The following is a 20,406-nucleotide window of genomic DNA, read 5'->3' as shown; positions in this document are numbered from 1 at the left end:
CCAGATAAAATCGGACTTCAATAAATAACCCACTAAGGGGCAGATTTATTAAGGGTCGAATTGAAAATTCGAATTTTCGATTTTTTTTCTGGTCGAAACTCTAAAATTTTAATTGTGAATTATCCAAACTTGATTTGAGTTTGAATTCAAATTCAAATTTTGAGCTTTTGCACACTCTGGCCCTTTAAGAACTCAAATTCGACTATTCGCTACCTAAAACCTGCTGAGTTCATGTTTAAGTCAATGGGAGAGGACCAGGGACCAATTTGGACATTAGTAGCATTCCTGACATTCGAGTTTTTTTTGGAGAAAAAAAACTCAAATCGAGTTTAATCAAATTCGATTCGAGTTTTCAGGTCGGGGTAATTCGCCAGAGTTGTAGATTTTAGATTTTTTTTACAAATAACCCTCCAGTTGAATTTTGAATATATTTGAATTTAATAGAGTTTTAAAAAATTTACATGAATTCAAAATTCGACCTTTAATAAATGAGCCTCAGGGCCCCTGTCAGACTTATCTCCACTTAGGGAAAAGGCTGAAAACTTGGAGTACTCCTGCGTCTGCTTTGTATTCTCTCTTGCACCCTGTGGGGAATTATACTGACCATTGGTGCTGTGAGCACCCGAGAGCCTGTGCCTTGGGCAGCAGGATTTGGGGGGCGGCCCTCGGTTACCTCGAAATTATTTTTTGAAATTAAAAAAAAAAAAAAATCGCCCAGCCTCTTCCATGGATTTCCATTGGAAATCTGGTGAAAGAGCTGGGGTGAGGGGTAAGGGGCCAGACTGGTTTAGGTCCGATGTCTAGAGCAGAAAAAAAGACATTGTCAGGACTGCTGGAAGCCCCCGACGGCGCTGCTTACCTCCCCGGCGGTCACAATGAAAATCCAAGATGGCGGTGCCCATACTGAACACATGGGTGTGGCGTCGCTGTATGATGACGTCATCGCTGGTGCCGGGATTTTGTAATAAAAGGGCGCCCTGGACGCTGAAACTCATGCCCAATTATAGGTCGTCAATCCTGTGAGTACCTGGGTGTATGTCTGTCTGATTCCTGGTTTTGATTCCTGCTGTGATCCTGACTCTGATCCTTATCTGCCTGCCTGTTTGAACCCTTGCCTGGATTTTAACGATTGTGCCTGATGCCTATTTGTACTGCATACTCTGACTTTAACCCTTGTTGGGCTTCCTCCTTGGTCCTGACTACTCCCGCTGGGAGCCGATAAGCCCCCTGTGTAAAAATATCTGGAACGGTCCAATTCCTAAGACGGACGAATGGCTAGTGTCAGAGGGTTGATAGTTGTCACCCCCACCCTCTATGACGCCATAACGCTATATGGCCCAAGGCAGGATGGACTTTAAGGACTAATGGTCTACTGTGGACAATGGTCACTCATATAGCTTATACTAGGCCATACAAACAAAAGATCATCACTCTGTTACTTAAATTCCAGAGTGTTAGCACAACGCCAGTCTGTCTGATGGGGGCCCCTTACTGCTGAAGTGCTGCTCGAATAACTTGAAATACCACAATGGCCTTGGTTAGCCGATAGCTGATTGCGAGGCTGTGGACCGTTGGAGCTAGGCACAGTATGTTACAACATTCCTTTGATAACATGTAAGACTAAGTAAATCATTTAGACATTAATTGTACAAGGAGGAGACAGACTATGTATGGTATTTCCGTGAAACCCTTGTCACACTTATTGTAAAAGCCTTCTGAAAGCTATATAATGCCTGGACCAAGAGGTGTGTCTTTGGTAAGTCCTTGGCTGACATTCTGTGTGTTACTCCAACAGCTTACCCAGACAAAACTGTTATGTTGTATTATGTAAGAATAAATTGCCTGACTATTTCTAAAGGTTTTCCTTTACTGAGTTTTGTCTTACACGAGGTCAAAATGGTACTACAAAAAATACCATCATATGGTGACCCGACGACTGTGATCCGGTTTTTTCCAGTCATTTTTTCAGGCAATGGAGGGCTCCAGGCTGTCTTACTGGAGTGTACCTGAGGACCTTTGTTCTCGGATGTCTGTAGATACCCGTGGATATTTTCTTTTCCAGGATGGTTTCCCCGTAAAGCTTTACTTTAACGGATGATGGATACACGCGCGTAAGTACCCCCCTGGGTGGGGTATATATGTTTTTCTAACTTCTTCTTTTTGCCTATTGTTTTGTTAATTGTTGTGTTAATCAGCTGAAATTATCTGCCATTCATGATAGGAATCCGCAGTTTCCTTCCTGTTTTTTGTATTTTGTACGTCTCTTATTTCTTATCATGAAGTGTAGTCTAAAACATCTTGAAATAGAAATTACACGTGTACTGTATGTTGTTTGATGTATGCAAAAGGATCCATGAATGTTGTATGTTTGCCTAGCTGAGTGTGTGAATAACTTTAGTGTAACTGTCATATGTGTAATGGTGTGTGAGAGAATTTGTGGCTCTATCTCAGAGTCTGCTTGTTGTTTAGGAGTTTTTCTGCGGTTCCTGTTTATGGGGCGACCTAGCAGGCCAGAAATACGGAAAACTAGGTTTTCTGAAGGAAATTCTTTAGAATGTGAAGTGTGAATCACTTTCCGGTCCGTTTGAATTGTCAGATGAAAAACGAGAGTCATACAAACATTTAGGTGTTGTCTGCAACTTCAAACCTATTTGCTCCCTTTCCACTCAATTGTAAGCCTCTTCTAAATTACAGAGAAAAGTATAACATCATTTTCTCCTGCAGGTGACTCCAGTTTATATGTCTGTTTGTTTGCCCTGTTTGTTTTATAAACCAATGTTAATAGCTCGCTGCTAAGCTTTTTTGCATCCTACAGGTCTGTTAGAGCATATTGTGAATGTAATACTTGTGTGTATGTTAGAAAGAAAAGGACTTGACTTGACTTGACTTGACTTGACTTGACGGTTATATGACTTTGATGTGTCTGTAATGAATATGTTTACCTTACTGTTTTTGGTTCCCTTTAATGTTTATAAGTTTTCATAGGTACCTCTTGTAATATAATATTTGTTCTATGTGTCTGTCATTAAAATATTGTCATTTTGTTTTTGACTATCATGTCTCTATTCTTATCTTATCCTAACATTGTCTTCTTTGATATTATTCTCATAGTAACATTAGTTCTCTTGTGTATTTCTGTTTGTGAATGGGTTACTCGTGAATAAGGTTAATTCACTCCACTTGTCTTTCTATTTTAACAGAAATATTAGTGTTGTCTCTTTAAATGTTCTTTGTTGAAGTTTTTTGTCTCAAACAAACCTTATTTCTCTTTTTTGTCTTTATGTGTCAGATTGATAACTCTTTTCTAAGTGTATTATGTTTTACTTGTGATCTGAAAGAAAAAAACATGTTCCATCAGTTTGGAATATCTAACAATCCTCCTAGATATGCTAGTTGAGTGCCCAAAACATTTTAAGTTTCAAAGCCTTTGTTAAGTGTCACAGTGGAGGGGACAAGACTGCGTTTTCCTGGCCAGAAGGCGATAGTTTTCTTCCCTCACAACTTGACATTCTACTGTGACAGATAAAGGATATGTGAAAGAGTAAATATTTTACTATACAAATTGCATGCCATTAGATTTAGCAGGCTTTTGCCAACAATAGAAAGTGATATTTCTCACATATACTTCAGCTGAGACATTACAACCTATTCTCTGCTCCTTGCTCAGCAAACTTAGATCCAGTCCTTTATATGGATACTAAGGAGCAATTAAATGCTATTTTGAATGTGCCTATTGGCAATTTTAGAGTGACACAGGGTTACACAGTCTCAGAACTTTTTGTTTCACAGACGGTGCAGCCCCCAGTAATGAAGATTCTTATTGAGCTAATGGTTCAGAATGTTTTAAGCTTATTAACAGTAGTACTTCCCCTGAATCTTCTGAAGACAAATGTCCTGACGACCAAATAAATCATGGTCAGTTGTTTCACACTGAAGTACTTCATGGTGCATTAGACTTACAGCACCCTTTAAGAGGAAATCTAGTTCATAGTCTAATTAATAACAAGAAGGATTCTATTTGCTGGTACTGTCATAAAAACTACACTTCCCAGAATCCTCCGTTGCACAATATTTCAGATGCTCAACTTCTCTCACTGTTTTGTAACTTCTTTTTTTTGTCAGGCAGCTGGCTCAGGAACTTTTAACCACAGCAAATATTTTTAACTTTACTGTTTCATACTCATCTGTATTTTTTCTGTATCTCCTATGTCTGGATCTTTTTCACCAACATGAAGGTAAACTTGATGCAGTTTGGATCTATACCCGATTCACTCATTGGTACAGGTTAAATTATTTTCATTATTCTCTAGACAGATGTGAATCTATTATTTCATATTATTGTACTGCATTTGCAGTACAACAAGAGAGGAGTATTAATTGTGGGTTATGTTGTTGTTACTATTTATTCTAATTAAATAAGTTTCAGTTAATAAAAATGCAGCTTATGTGCTTGTGCCGCTGCTACAGAAAATTTCTCCCGTAATCTTTGCACTTGTGTATCTTGCATCACAAGTCTGCAAGTGTAAGAAAATGCAGAAGTGACTTAAATTTATTGTTGATTTTATCTGATAATCAGTAATTTCACTACCAAATTTGAAAAAAAAATAAATTATGCTACTAAAATGGGTCTATGTCATTCTCATTTAGGCTAAAAAATATAAATATATATAAATATATAAAGGTACAAGAGAGAACTTGTTAAATGTTTTCCTGGTTATGATTAATCAATATTATTTTGTTATAAGAAGGAAACAGTACAGGTTGTATTTGATAGTTTACATAATTAAATTTTCGATTCTGTTACAAATTGCAAATGACACTGATATTAAGTGGAGTTGTGTCTTTGTACCATCCCACTTCCAACAACACAATTACTGCAGCATTTGGTTGGATTTATTCCCAGCTGTCCCTATCAATTCTCTGCAACAATCCTATCAGGTGTTGTGGACTTTCTTCATATGAATTAACCACAAGAAAACAAAAGTCTTTCACTCATATCATAAATGTACAACCACTTCTCATTACTGACAGTTCATACAGTAGTTTCATTAGAGTTCTTTAGCTAGTACACTAGATAAGTCAGTATTACCAGAACACCAGATATTGTCACATTGTCTCTTTGTTTCCAGGTTGGTGATCTGAGCAAATTCCATCAGTAGCTGTTGAGATTATTCCAATCCATTCCAAATAGAACATCCATCATTGATCCACCACTCATTGAAAGAAACTCTACATACATACAAAGAGTCATTTCAAAGTTTGCCATTCGTATCTGTGATGCCTTTACATTTTGCCTATCCTAATATCGGAATCCATGGACTGATTATGAACTCTTAAGAACTGTACAGAGACTGCTGCATTGAACTGAATACAAGTGACTGTTGAATATTACTTCATATGTCTATCCACAAGCCATGATGTCTCTCTGATTGGACTTTCCTCTATAACTGAACTGATGGACTGATATTGAAATGAGTTAAATTTTAAGTTTTCAACTCATACAGTATTGAATTGGATATAGTTAAATTGTGTACAATTTATAAGAACAATGGAATGTGATAATGTAATATTTTCTTTATATGTTTAATTTTAGATTAGTTATGAAAACAACCAAAGGTAAAATTGTATCTGTTTAAAAAGGTTTTAGAGGAAAGTTTCCTGTAATTACTCATTATTGTATTATTGCCCCAGGTCTCAGCTCTATATGTAGCTGGTTTGTGTGTAAACAGCACTGACATAGAAAAAAATGATAGACCCCATAATAATAGAATTCTGTCATGTGCTAATGTTAGTATTGAGTAGAGTCTAGATTCCAAGACCAGTCCTGCCCATAATGTTAAATCTATAAAAAAAAAAAATAGAGTAGCTGACCAAAATAGTATGATTTAGATTAGCATGTGTTTGATAGGAAAAAGAAGGTTGTACTCATATTGTTCTGAAATGTTTGCTGAATGTCATATAGTCAAAGTTTTAGAGCTGCAACATAAGTGTATGTTTTTATAGAACAGCTCAGTTATTCCAAATGATTAAGTAAATTTTATAGCTGGTTAAAACAACTCCATTGGAAGTTTCATTAAGTCTATCCATGTCATCCTAGCATTAATACTTGGTCTATATTTCTCTGTTAGAATTTGTGCTATAAGTACCTTCCAACTTCTGCTTTCATTTGATTTACATCTATAAGATTAAAACTTTTCTTCAGCCTTATAGGGGAGGTTTGACAAGAAAAAAAAGACAGCTCAGAGATAAGTTCTCTGAAAGTTATAGCTCAGATACAGACGAGCAGGCTGTCCCAGCCCCACAGCTAAGCTCTACCCCGCCGCCCGTACAATACAAAGTAGAGAAAAAGGGGGGCGACGGGGGATGCTGCAGAAGTGCGTCTGACTAAAAACACACAGATTAACTCATAAGGCATACATAGAGCCGTCAGCCTCCCCACTCTATGATGAGTTGTTTTCCCGTCATAGCTAAGAGAAAGAGAGAGGCAGGCAAAAGAGGTAAAAGGTCAAGTATGTGCCCTAGAAAGTCAGGAAAGTGCCTGAGAATCAAAGGAAGCTAGAAGCAAAAGAGAGGAACAAGAAAGTTGATAGTAGAAGGGTTAAGTTAGATAATAGAGAAAAGAAAAAAGTTTGAATTTAGCATTTTTAGCCTCATTTCAGTATTTTCATTTTAGCTTCATTTAAATTTTTCATTTTACTAATCTCATTTTACATTTTATCTTACTCAGGATGATTATTACCATGTCTCATTATCTCTATGCAATGATTTCCTTTTATTATCTCTCTGTATGCTTTATTTTGCTTATTTGAAACCTAACTTCACTATAATCATATATTTGCTTAAATCTTAGGCTACTGTTATATTCAGACAGCTCTTGCTTCATTGTGCGGTTCCAGCGGTTCGTAGTCACGTTAGTTCCTCAAAAACAGGAAATACCTCTAGCCCTCTAGCTTCCTGTTTTCTTTGTTTTCATTCATTTCAGCTTTTCAGCTGCACTTCTGTATTGGTGGCTGCCACGACAGTTGAACTGTAACTCACAGTAGTGCACACCACTGTCCATTATAATAGACCTCCCTTGTTCCTGGGGGTCCTCTCAGCACTCTTACTGTGCCTGTAATTACTAATGTGAAACATATTTTAATGTTTCAAGAGAGGTAATGTAAAAAATATCTGGAACGGTCCAATTCCTAAGACGGACGAATGGCTAGTGTCAGAGGGTTGATAGTTGTCACCCCCACCCTCTATGACACCATAACGCTATATGGCCCAAGGCAGGATGGACTAATGGTCTACTGTGGACAATGGTCACTCATATAGCTTATACTAGGCCATACAAACAAAAGATCATCACTCTGTTACTTAAATTCCAGAGTGTTAGCACAACGCCAGTCTGTCTGATGGGGGCCCCTTACTGGCTGAAGTGCTGCTCGAATAATTTTGAAATACCACAATGGCCTTGGTTAGCCGATAGCTGATTGCGAGGCTGTGGACCGTTGGAGCTAGGCACAGATGTTACAACATCCTTTGATAACATGTAAGACTAAGTAAATCATTTAGACATTAATGTACAAGGAGGAGACAGACTATTTATGGTATTTCCGTTGAAAACCCTTGTCACACTTATTGTAAAAGCCTTCTGAAAGCTATATAATGCCTGGACCAAGAGGTGTGTCTTTGGTAAGTCCTTGGCTGACATTCTGTGTGTTACTCCAACAGCTTACCCAGACAAAACTGTTATGTTGTATTATGTAAGAATAAATTGCCTGACTATTTCTAAAGGTTTTCCTTTACTGAGTTTTGTCTTACACGAGGTCAAAATGGTACTACAAAAAATACCATCACCTGACAGATCTAAATACAGTCCTGGCTTTGAGTATATACATATAAGTGATGAGCGAAATTTTTCACCAAGTTTGGCCACAGAAATGGTGGCCATAGACTCTAATGGGTTGAAAAATTTGTAGCACATCAAATATTTATTCAGTAAATGTAGTTAAAGTGTGCTTCAAAAGTGGATTAGGCTCCTTGCAGCCCCGGGTGCAAGCCGTACCCCCTGCCAGGGCAAAGTATACATGTAGCAAATAAAGCAGCTGCTTTATTTGCTGCATCAAATATTTTTTGCACAATTTGTTACTCATAGACTTTAATGCAAATTTTATGCAAAACGGGTCAGATTCAACCATCACTAATTTGCCTATCCATTGATGTTACATGTTCCTGTTTCTCCTGCTTTTTCTCTAAGTGAACTCCTATGTGGATTGTGTTATTCATCAATAAATAAGTTATATGATTATGTTGCAAGAACCACTGTGCCCAATTATTCTGCATTAAATGCCGTTATAGTTGCCCGACACCCTGTCTCCACACCATTAAGAGGGCTCACTCCCTGAGAAGAAAAGGGTCTCATGGGGAGCATATATTGGGGTGAAGCTTTTCTGTAGAGCAAAGGTGCCACTCATTTTACTATAGCGTTACTCCTGAAATGCAATAGTTTGTAAATTCTGTGTACACATTGATGCACTTTAAACAATACACAAAAGATTCACTGCAAAGATGCTGGCATTATGGCAAAAAAAACAAAAAAGGTTATTTTCCCGCATGCTACACAACTTTGCAAATATTTCAGTTCGCATAGTTAACGTTACCAAGACAGAAGCCCTTGACATAAATCTGCCCAATCACATTGCTAAGCTATTAGAAAACAACTTCCAATTCCACTGGCAGACACATAGCCTAATGTATTTAGGGGTTAATATATATTGTGACTATGGTGCATTTTCAGGAGGTAACTATGATAAAATATCTCAAATGATACTTAAGATGATAACTTCCTGGAGCAAACTTAAACTGTAATGGTTGGGAAGAATTACTGCAATAAAAATGTCAGCCCCACTACATTTATTATAGTTTCTTTTCAGGACTTTCTCAGTCTCTCCACTGACTGGAACACTTGGGTTTTTTCCAATGGTGGATACAAAATGATTTGCATTCTATTTACTCTTCGACCAAGTCAGACTATCTACTGTCATGGCAAAAACTTCAGGAATTGTGATACCACCAAATAAGACATGGGGGGAAATTCACTAAAGGGCGAAGTGACTAAAGTTAGCGAAAATTTGCCAGTTTGACATCATTTAGGGACTTTACTGATTTACTAATAGGCAAAGGCGTACCTTCGTTAGTGAAGGAGATAGACTCTAGCTCCAGTGGCGGAACTACCGGGGGTGCAAAGGGTGTAGCTGAACCAGGGTCCATGCCTCTGCACCCGCAAAGGGGCCTGTGTCCCTGAAGAGAAATTGGTTTGAGTATTCAAGTGCACCTTTCTCCGTGGCACGTTGTGCATGACGTCACCGACGGCGCGCTTGTATGCCTAAACAGTTCAATCCATTTGGCGGCAATTCCTCCTGATCGAGACAGCCAGGGTCAGACTGGCCCGCCGTTTCCACTCTCAAACTCTCTGCTTCTGGACACGCCCCTCCATACTGAAAAGAGCCTGCCTATCCGTATCAGTTCATGCTCTGAAATGTCGGGATTGTAGAACTGCTATTGTGTGCAGGAATGTGGACATCTTCAAATATGTGAGGTACATAAATTAACCCCAGTTCTTCTGGCTGCCTGGGAATGGCATTGTGTAACAGATGCAATCATTGACACGGAACTGAATATATTCTCTCCCTCTCTGCTACTCTGATAACCTATTGGCCTCACAGTATATGCTAGTAATTTATTAGTCTCTAACTGAGCAGTGGCCCACCATCCCCTACAACTCTTTTACATTTCCTGGTTACTGTCTGCATCTGGATTTGTCCAAATGGTTCCATATATTGCCCAAACACATAGAAAGGCTGTGTATTTTAATCTCAAAGCACAGAAAACAGCAGTATATCACCCTAAAAGAAATACCATCAATGGGTTATCTTTTTTTAAAAAATATTTTTTATTTATCTCTTTCTGAGTCTTTCCAGCTTTCAAATTGGGGTCACTGACCCCATCTAAACAACAATGTCTTGTAAGGTTATATGTTTGTTATTGCTATTTTTTTTTATTCAGGCTCTCTGCAATTTATATTCCAGTCTTTCATTCAAATCAATTCATAGTTGCTAGGGTAATTTGGACCCTAGCAACCAGACTGCTGAAATTGCAACCTGGAGAGCTGCTGAATCAAACGCTAAATAATGCAAACGGCAAATTAAAAAAATGTAAAAAACAAAAAACAAAAGTTTCTCAGAATATCCCTCTCTGCACCATAATAAGGTTAATGTAAATGTGAACGATCCCTTCAATGCTCTTGTATTTAACATAGTAAAAATTATATTTCAGACTCTTGTGTTTTAAGTACAGGTATGGGACCTGTTATCCATAATGCTCAGGACCTGGGGTTTCAAGATAACGGATCTTTCCGTAATTTGGATCTATATACCTTAAGTCTACTAGAAAATCATGTAAACATTAAATAAACTCAATAGGCTGGTTTTTCTTCCAATAAAGATTAATTATATCTTAGTTGGGCTCAAGTACAAGCGACTGTTTTATTATTACAGATACAAGGAAATCATTTTTAAAAACTTCGGTTATTTGATTATAATGGAGTCTATGGGAGGCGGCATTTCTGTAATTCGGAGCTTTCTGGATAATGGGTTTCTGTGTGCGTATATAGTGTAGCCAGAACAGGAACATTATTCTGATATATTATAGGCAGGAATATTATCACTGTGCCATCCAAGTGTGCCACTATTTAGTGTCCAAAGCTGCATGAAGTAATTCTCTTAATAAGAGTAATGTTCCTGTGGACTTATGAACATACATGAACTAGTATTCTGAATAGTTATATATGTATGTGATGAGCAACTTATCATATTAATGTTAGCTTTACTGGAACAGTTGAACTGCTCTTATGATATTAGGTCAGTAATGTGGTGTTCCAGCCCAATGCATAAGGGTCGTGTGGGGGTAGGGGGGCCCAGATTTAAATTTCCGTACCAAGGCCCTTAGGGGTCTAGTTACGCCACTGTCTAGCTCTACTTTGCACTCTTACACCAGACAAAGTTTTGCTCTGAAAAAAGAGTGTTACTTCGCAAATTCATTAAGATGTGCCTTTTACTCAAACTTACCTGTTCTGCCAAACTTGCCTAGCCAGCTCAGACCAGGCGAAGTGCAATGGAATGTATAGGGCTTCTTCTATTTTTAGTTGAAAAATGTTCTAAGTCCCAAAAAATCAGTGATGCACCGAATCCAGGATTCGGCCTTTTTTAGCAGGATTCGGATTCAGCCTAATCCTTCTGCCTGGCCGAACCAAATCCTAATTTGCATATGAAATGTGAATTTCTGTGATTCAAATTAGGGATGGGGAGGGAAATCGAGTGACTTTTTGTCAGAAAACAAGGAAGTAAAAAATGTTTTCCCCTTCCCACCACTAATTTGCATATGCAAATTAGGATTCGGTTCGGTATTCTGCCGAATCTTTCGCAAAGGATTCTGGGGTTCAGCCGAATCCAAAATAGTGGATTCGGTGCATCCCTACAAAAAATGCTGGTGTCTTACTTTTTGATAGGCTGCAAAAGTCCGTACATTTTTTTTTACATTTAAGGTTCCCTGGGCTTGTGTAATGTAATGTATTTGCTGCAACATATACGTTCTTCCCGCCGTATGCAAATTAGGCAACCCTGGACGCAACTTAGATTTAATTGGCGCAGTAACGCTAGCGCAACTTCTCCAGAGTTCAGAGCCCTGGACGCAACTTCAGATTTTAGTGAATTAGCATTGTCCTGGCGAATCTACACCTGGCCAAGTGTTGCGAAGTGAGCAAAGCCGGCGCTGGCTAGTGAATTTCCCCTTATATATGTACCTTGTGGAAATGAGAAAAAGTTCCCAAAGCTAATGCTATTTGAATTAATGTACCTACAATTTCCCCCTCCAAAAGCAAGTTATCTCAATATTATATGATTATTAACCCAAAAGATGAGATTAATTCAGCTTTGGGAGAAGGATTTACGCATATGTATGGAGGAAGCCCAAGGTTCCGATATCATTAGAGACATTTACACTTCTCTATTGATGTAGTTATTCAAGAAACATCCCAAAACATCATTGCACTAATGTTACCTAGTACCCACACGACCGGCTCGGTTCGGTTCTGGATCCACATCTAAAAATTCCCCACAAAAGTTACTGGTTTAATGCTAAGGCTACGAGCGCACTGTTGGCTCTGTCTGTTGTCAGTATTTTTGCAGGCCCCTGATCAGTGCCCCTGCTCCATTGATGTGAATCTGATCAGCCTGTATGAGGTCACACATAGTGTGTCTATAATGGTGTCTATAGTAGCAGTAGGATAATAGTTATAGGGAATTTGGGGGAGTGTGACGTGGGGATAGCAGGTATAGTAGGGAGAGATGGGCCTATAGTAACAGTGGATAATAGCTCTGGGAAGGGAGTGTGACTGTGGGATAGCAGGTATAGTAGGGAGAGATGGTGTCTATAGTAACAGTGGGATAATAGTCTCTGGGAAGGGAGTGACTGGTGGGATAGCAGGTATAGTAGGGAGAGATGTGTCTATAGTAATGTGGATAATAGTCTCTGGGAAGGGAGTGTGACTGTGGGATATCAGGTATAGTAGGGAGAGATTGTGCTATAGTAACAGTGGATAATAGTCTCTGGAAGGGAGTGTGACTGTGGGATAACAGGTATAGTAGGGAGAGATGGTGCCTATAGTAACAGTGGGATAATAGTCTCTGGGAAGGGAGTGTGACTGTGGGATAAGCAGGTATAGTAGGGAGAGATGGTGCCTATAGTAACAGTGGATAATAGTCTCTGGGAAGGGAGTGGTGGACTGTGGGATAGCAGGTATAGTAGGGAGAGATGGTGCCTATAGTAACAGTGGATAATAGTCTCTGGGAAGGAGTGTGACTGTGGATAGCAGGTATAGTAGGGAGAGATGGTGTCTATAGTAACAGTGGGATAATAGTCTCTGGGAAGGGAGTGTGACTGTGGGATAGCAGGTATAGTAGGGAGAGATGTGTCTATAGTAATAGTGGATAATAGTCTCTGGGAAGGGAGTGTGACTGTGGGATATCAGGTATAGTAGGGAGAGATTGTGTCTATAGTAACAGTGGATAATAGTCTCTGGGAAGGGAGTGTGACTGTGGGATAACAGGTATAGTAGGGAGAGATGGTGCCTATAGTAACAGTGGGATAATAGTCTCTGGGAAGGGAGTGTGACTGTGGGATAGCAGGTATAGTAGGGAGAGATGGTGTCTATAGTAACAGTGGATAATAGTCTCTGGGAAGGGAGTGTGACTGTGGATAGCAGGTATAGTAGGGAGAGATGTGTCTATAGTAATATGGGATAATAGTCTCTGGGAAGGGAGTGTGACTGTGGCGATATCAGGTATAGTAGGGAGAGATTGTGTCTATAGTAACAGTGGATTAATAGTCTCTGGGAAGGGAGTGTGACTGTGGGATAGCAGGTATAAGTAGGGAGAGATGTACCTATAGTAACAGTGGATAATGTCTCTGGTAAGGGAGTGGACTGTGGGATAGCAGGTATAGTAGGGAGAGATCGTACCTATAGTAACAGTGGATAATAGTCTCTGGGAAGGGAGTGTGACTGTAGGATAGCAGGTATAGTAAAGAGAGATGGTGCCTATAGTAACAGTGGATAATAGTCTCTGGGAAGGGAGTGTGACTGTGGGATAGCAGGTATAGTAGGGAAGATAGTGCCTATAGTAAAGTGGATAATAGTCTCTGGGAAGGGAGTGTGACTGTGGATAGCAGGTATAGTAGGGAGAGATGGTGTCTATAGTAACAGTGGATAATAGTCTCTGGGAAGGGAGTGTGACTGTGGGATAGCAGGTATTGTTAGGGAGAGATGGTGCCTATAGTAACAGTGGATAATAGTCTCTGGGAAGGAGTGTGACTGTGGGATAACAGGTATAGTAGGGAGAGATGGGCCTATAGTAACAGTGGATAATAGTCTCTGGGAAGGGAGTGTGACTGTGGGATAGCAGGTATAGTAGGAGAGATGGTGCCTATAGTAACAGTGGGATAATAGTCTCTGGGAAGGGAGTGTGACTGTGGGATAGCAGGTGTAGTAGGAGAGATGGTGTCTATAGTAACAGTGGCGATAATAGTCTCTGGGAAGGGAGTGTGACTGTGGGATAGCAGGTATAGTAGGGGAGATGTGTCCTATAGTAATAGTGGATAATAGTCTCTGCGAAGGGAGTGTGACTGTGGGATATCAGGGTATAGTAGGGAGAGATTGTGTCTATAGTAACAGTGGATAATAGTCTCTGGAAGGGAGTGTGACTGTGGGATAGCAGGTATAGTAGGGAGAGATGTACCTATAGTAACAGTGGATAATAGTCTCTGGGAAGGGAGTGAGACTGTGGGATAGCAGGTTTAGTAGGGAGAGATCGTACCTATAGTAACAGTGAATAATAGTCTCTGGGAAGGGAGTGTGACTGTAGGATAGCAGGTATAGTAAAGAGAGATGGTGCCTATAGTAACAGTGGATAATAGTCTCTGGGAAGGGAGTGTGACTCTAGGATAGCAGGTTTAGTAAAGAGAGATGGTGCCTATAGTAACAGTGGATAATAGTCTCTGGGAAGGGAGTGTGACTGTGGGATAGCAGGTATAGTAGGGAGAGATGGGTGTCTATAGTAACAGTGGATAATAGTCTCTGGGAAGGGAGTGTGACTGTGGGATAGCAGGCTATAGTAGGGAGAGATGTGCCTATAGTAACAGTGATAATAGTCTCTGGAAGGGAGTGTGACTGTGGGATAGCAGGTTAGTAGGGAGAGTGGTGTCTATAGTAACAGTGGATAATAGTCTCTGGGAAGGGAGTGTGACTGTGAGATAGCAGGTATAGTAGGGAGAGATGGTGCCTATAGTAACAGTGGTAATAGTCTCTGGGAAGGGAGTGTGACTGTGGGGATAGCAGGATAGTAAGGGAGGAGATGGTTGTCTATAGTAACCAGTGGGATAATAGTCTTCTGGGAGGGAGGTGTGACTGTGGGATAGCAGGTATAGTAGGGAGAGACGGTGCCTATTAGTAACAGTGGGCCCAACATAGATTGTGAGATGAAAACACTGCAATTCAATTAATACAATTAGCCACTGGGACACATTCCACACACACTCACACACTATTTAAAATGTACTTATTTCAGTAACATAGCACAAAAGCAGGTATCCCAACACATACATGGTTAATTGTTTGTTGACCTAAAATAGCATATGGGTGCACACAAGCCTAATATCACTATGCAGAGAGCCAAGTATTGGAAGGAGCAGCATAAATATTACTATTACTTTACTCTTGAGCAGTGGTAAGTCATTCTCTGGAGTTATGAAACTCACTTATGCATCTGACAGGCTGATTTTGGCAGATGCAAGGAGAACACTACCTACATGAATAAAAAATGGCAATTTTGGTCTAGTGTCTTGGTCCCATGAAATCTTAACCTGAATACAAGAATACAATAGTATCTGTCACGGCCGGCACCCAATACCAGAACAAATGCCAAGGACCCTGGTCTCGGCTCGGCTTCACCAGTAGTGTGACCACCTTTGGGCTTCGGGAGGAGCCCTCAGCTTAATTGGGTGCCACCTGGACTTAACGAGGGGTACAAGGCGAGGAGTACTGGCTGGCAAAGGGGCACGACCGGATAGCAAGAGTCTTTGGGCAGAAGGTCAAGGACAAGGCGTCAGGTGGAAACAGAACAGACCGGATCAGGACAGTCAGATAACAGAATCGTCAGGCAGGCAAGGGATCAAAACCAGATAATCAGACAGACTGGATAAGGCAGAAGGATGGTCAGACAGGCTGGGTCGAGGTAGGCGGATATCAGAATCATCAGGCAGGCAAGGGTCAAACCGGGTGATCAAGCAAGGGGTTAAGCATGAAGAGTTGTCGTAGGCAGGCGAGGGTCAGGATACAGAATGCAGAGTAGTCAGGAACAGGCTGGGTCAAACACGGATAATCAGTCAGGATAGCAATTCAGAAACAGGTAGCAAAAAGCTCAGGAAACCACAGGATATGATCCTATAACGGGCACTGGCTACAGGTCTGAATGGGCCTTAAATAGGGAACCAATTGGCCGCAAAACGTGCGCAATTTCGCACTGGCGCAATCACGCCAGCGCGACTGCGCCTTTAAGAGGCGCGCGCCCTAGTAATCCAAGATGGCGCCGGCAAAGGCAGGATAGGAGCGGCGCAGCGGGGGCCACGCCAAGGACGCAGCGTGGACCCCGCTCCCCACTAGACCACCAGGGTAAGTTTCTTACATTACCCCCCCCTCTAAGAGGGGCCACTGGACCCTTAACCTTACCAGGAGACCAGGGATGGGACTGTCTCTTAAGATGGTTACCCTTGACATCTGATTTGGCCAGAATCTTAGCCAATACTGGGGAAGGGCAGGATTGCTGAGGGACCTGTATGGCTGGTTTCAAAACAGAAATATGAAATAAATTAGATAACAAAAATAAATCAGGCAATTCAAGACGGACAGAGTTTGGGTCTACAATCTCCACTATGGGGTATGGACCAATACACCTGGGCCCCCGCTTAAAAGATGGTATTTTAAGCTTGATATTCCCCGTGGAAACCCAAACCAAATCCCCAACCCGATATTTAGGTACCTCCCCATGGGACTTAACAGCTGTCTTTTTCAGAGCGACAGGGTTAGTCAAAAGGGAACTATTTACCCCTGAACAGGACTTGGAGCAAAATTCAGCAGAAGGGAGTTTTGTGAGGGAAGCAGCTGCCACCCCAAGTGTGGAAACTAAACAGGAATCTTTACACCCAGAACCCCACTGAATAACCTCCCCAGTTACCCAATCAATGTGGGGGTTATGTGCCTGCAGCCATGGTAACCCTAAAATCAGAGGAGAAGATAGAGAACCCTCGATAGCATGGAAGGATATCTCCTCTGAGTGCAAGTTGTCAATGCACATAGTCGAAGCCACAGATTTCCGGGTTACCAGCCCAGACTTCAAAGGGTTTTTATCAATGGCCAGAATCCTTACAGGAGGAATGAGAGGTGTTAAGGGAATATTAAACTTCTTTGCAAAGTTAGCGCCCTAGTAATCCAAGATGGCGCCGGCAAAGGCAGGATAGTAGCGGCGCAGCGGGCGTCCACGCCAAGGACGCGGCGTGGACCCCGCTGCCTTCTAGACCACCAGGGTAAGTTTCTTACAGTATCGCCTTCCTCATTCCCAGTCAGGTCTTAGTAATAGATAATTACTATAAGTGCAATGCAATGATATGTTCCTTTTTAAAGGCAAGTGTTTCCTTTAACATATATTTCTGCTGTAGAAGAGGAAGTTTCATTTCCTGAGAATGCTAAAATTGTTAAATTTATTATAATTGACATATTGTAACAAACACCCTAAAGTGCTGTGTGAAAACTTCGTTATTTCATTTCAATTCCATGACAGTTTTATGGGGGCAAGTGAATATAATGCACTAAATGAATACTTGCCTGATATTTAATTTCAAAACTGACTGCTTTGATGTCCCTAAAGAAATTTAGTTGGGGTGCCTAGAAACATTTTCTCTTGTTCCTGCTTCCATTCTATCCAAACCTGTTTTATGGCTCTTCATTACCAGTATCAGCTTAGTAGCAATCCATAAAGGGCATCACGGGCTCACCAATATTAATCTCATCTAATTATGTAAAGCTTTCCAATAGTAGGAGATGCACATCGTTTGTTCTGCTGTTGAATATATAGTTGCAGCACTTTAACTATTTTTTAAGTGCAACATAATGAGACATCAGACTGTGAGTAGGATTGAAACCTAAATTGAATGAGTTGGTGTGGTTTAGACTGACCATCAAATCTCTGTGCACATGTATAATCATTCAGCAACTCCTCATAGCCTATATTAATTCAGCACTAACAGTCCCCTAATTTTGCCTGTACAGAGAGATCCCATAAAACTATGGCAGCATAGGTATTCCCCTGTACTAAGCACAATTCAGCAGGAACAGTCCCCTAAGTTTGCTCATAGTCTGTACAGAGAGATTCCATAAAACTATGGCAGCATAGATATTCCCCTGTACTAAGCACAATTCAGCAGGAACAGTCCCTTAAATTTGCTTATAGTCTGTACAGAGAGATCCCATTAAACTATGGCAGCATAGGTATTCCCTGTACTAAGCACAATTCAGCAGGAACAGTCCCTAAGTTTGCTCATAGTCTATACAGAGAGATCCCATAAAACTATGACAGCATAGGTATTCCCCTGTACTAAGCACAATTCAGCAGGAACAGTCCCTAAGTTTGCTCATAGTCTGTACAGAGAGATCCCATAAAACTATGACAGCATAGGTATTCCCTGTACTAAGCACAATTCAGCAGGAACAGTCCCTAAGTTTGCTCATAGTCTATACAGAGAGATCCCATAAAACTATGGCAGCATAGGTATTCCCTGTACTAAGCACAATTCAGCAGGAACAGTCCCTAAGTTTGCTCATAGTCTGTACAGAGAGATCCCATAAAGCTATGACAGCATAGACCTGTAGACAAATGAGCATATAATGAGCTTTTAAGGAAAAATAATGTGTTCATTTTACAATATCTCTGTCACAATAGAAAATGCCAGAGTTTAAATAAAAACCTTTGTGGTGAGTACAGAGTACGTTTAAAATATGTTTTTAATCTTTCTGTGTTAGTTTAATAAATACAGTACATACCAGTCTTCATCGCATGTCCCTACACGATATGTGACAAAGGAAATAACAATAAGAATATGGGTGCCTTGATATTGTATCTAACACATATTTGAGTTTTTAGGGAAGTGGTTGATTTCTTGCCATTTCCTTCTTCTCACCAGGGTTTGCAGTGAATAGAATAAATTGTATTCTCACTAAATTTGTGAGTATATGCATAACCATTGTATTTGTTCTCCTGCACAAGTCTTCCTGTGTGGATTTAGTTAATATAGTCTTTATTCTATAAATTCTATAACACTAGCGCAAATTGCCTTAAGATATTTTTTTTCTACAAAATGTGTTGTTTTCAAATACTGCCCCTCATATAATCACTTAATTTGAGAAGGTCAGCAGGGACCTCGATTCTAGGATGGCAGTGGATGTGATTTATTTACAGTTTGCTTAAGCATTTGATACAGTGCCACACAGAAGGTTACTGGTTAAACTAAGGAACGTTGGCCTGGAACATAGTATTTGTACCTGGATAGAGAACTGGCTAAAAGATAGACTACAAAGAGTGGTGGTAAATGGAACACTTTCGAATTGGACCAGTGTTGTAAGTGGAGTACCGCAGGGCTCTGTACTAGGTCCCTTGCTTTTCAACTTGTTTATTAATAACCTGGAGGTGGCCATTGAAAGTACTGTTTCTATTTTTGCAGATGAGACTAAATTGTGCAGAACTATAGGTTCCATGCAGGATGCTGCCACTTTGCACAGTGATTTGTCTAAACTGGAAAACTGGGCAGCAAACTGGAAAATGATCTGGAGAGAGTGCAGAGACGAAGTGCAATTAAACTGGTTAGAGGGAGGGAAGAGTTAAATTATGAGGGGAGACTGACAAGGTTGGGGTTGTTTTCTCTGGAAAAAAGGCGCTTGTGAGGGGACATGATTAGACTTTACAAGTACATTAGAGGACATTATAGACAAATAGCAGGGGACCTTTTTACCCATAAAGAGAATCACGTACCAGAGGCCTCCCCTTCAGACTAGAGGAAAAGAAGTTTCATTTAAAGGAACAGAGTAGGGGGTTCATCACAGTGAGGACAGTGAGGTTGGGGAATGCACTGCCGGGTGATGATTCAGTTAATGACTATAAGAGGGACTTGGATGATTTCTTGGACAGACATAATACAAAGGCTATTGTGATACTAAACTCTATAGTTAGTATAGATATGGGTATATAGAATTTATGTGACAGTAGGGAGGGGTGTGTGTATGGATGCTGGGTTTTCATTTGGAGGGGTTGAACTTGATGGACTTTGTCTTTTTTCAACCCGATTTAACTATGTAACTATGTAACTATAGTTGCTGTTTTTTTCTTTTTAGATTTTTTATAAAATTATAATTTTAATTTCCCTCTGGGTCTATGCTGGTTTCACTGTTATTAGGAAGAATTAGCAGGGAAGTGTTAATATAACATGCAGTCAGTTCTTCTTCTTTCTGAAAGTCTCACACATATCTGCATAAGCTGCTGAGCTTCCTTAATATGAGAATATTCTCATGAAGAGGAACTAAACATCATCTACTCATTTCCACTTCAAAACTATTTCATATACAAGTTCACTAACAAACTAGCCCTTGTTCCTGGAATTTGTTATTATGAGTGCTCAGGATGGGGTTGATGGGGCTGATGGATTATCTTATATAATGTTAGACAAGTGGGTTTCTTGTGCAGAAAGACAAGGACACAATATTTG

The 20,406-nt window shown here is 40.3% G+C and overlaps 1 protein-coding gene across 1 annotated transcript in view; it reads right to left on the bottom strand.

Moving 5' to 3' along the window:
- LOC121396606 (sialoadhesin-like) overlaps positions 1-19,114 on the bottom strand; it is a 37,635-nt gene extending 18,521 nt beyond the window's left edge. The window contains exon 1 of the mRNA XM_041571710.1: positions 18,692-19,114. The gene's annotated coding sequence lies outside the window, so the exon portion shown is untranslated. The remainder of the gene's footprint in view (positions 1-18,691) is intronic.
- Positions 19,115-20,406: the final 1,292 nt, after the last annotated feature.

The sequence above is a fragment of the Xenopus laevis genome, chromosome 7S, assembly GCF_017654675.1.
Source record: "Xenopus laevis strain J_2021 chromosome 7S, Xenopus_laevis_v10.1, whole genome shotgun sequence".
NCBI lineage: Eukaryota > Metazoa > Chordata > Amphibia > Anura > Pipidae > Xenopus > Xenopus laevis.
This window is presented reverse-complemented; position numbering and strand designations above follow the sequence as displayed.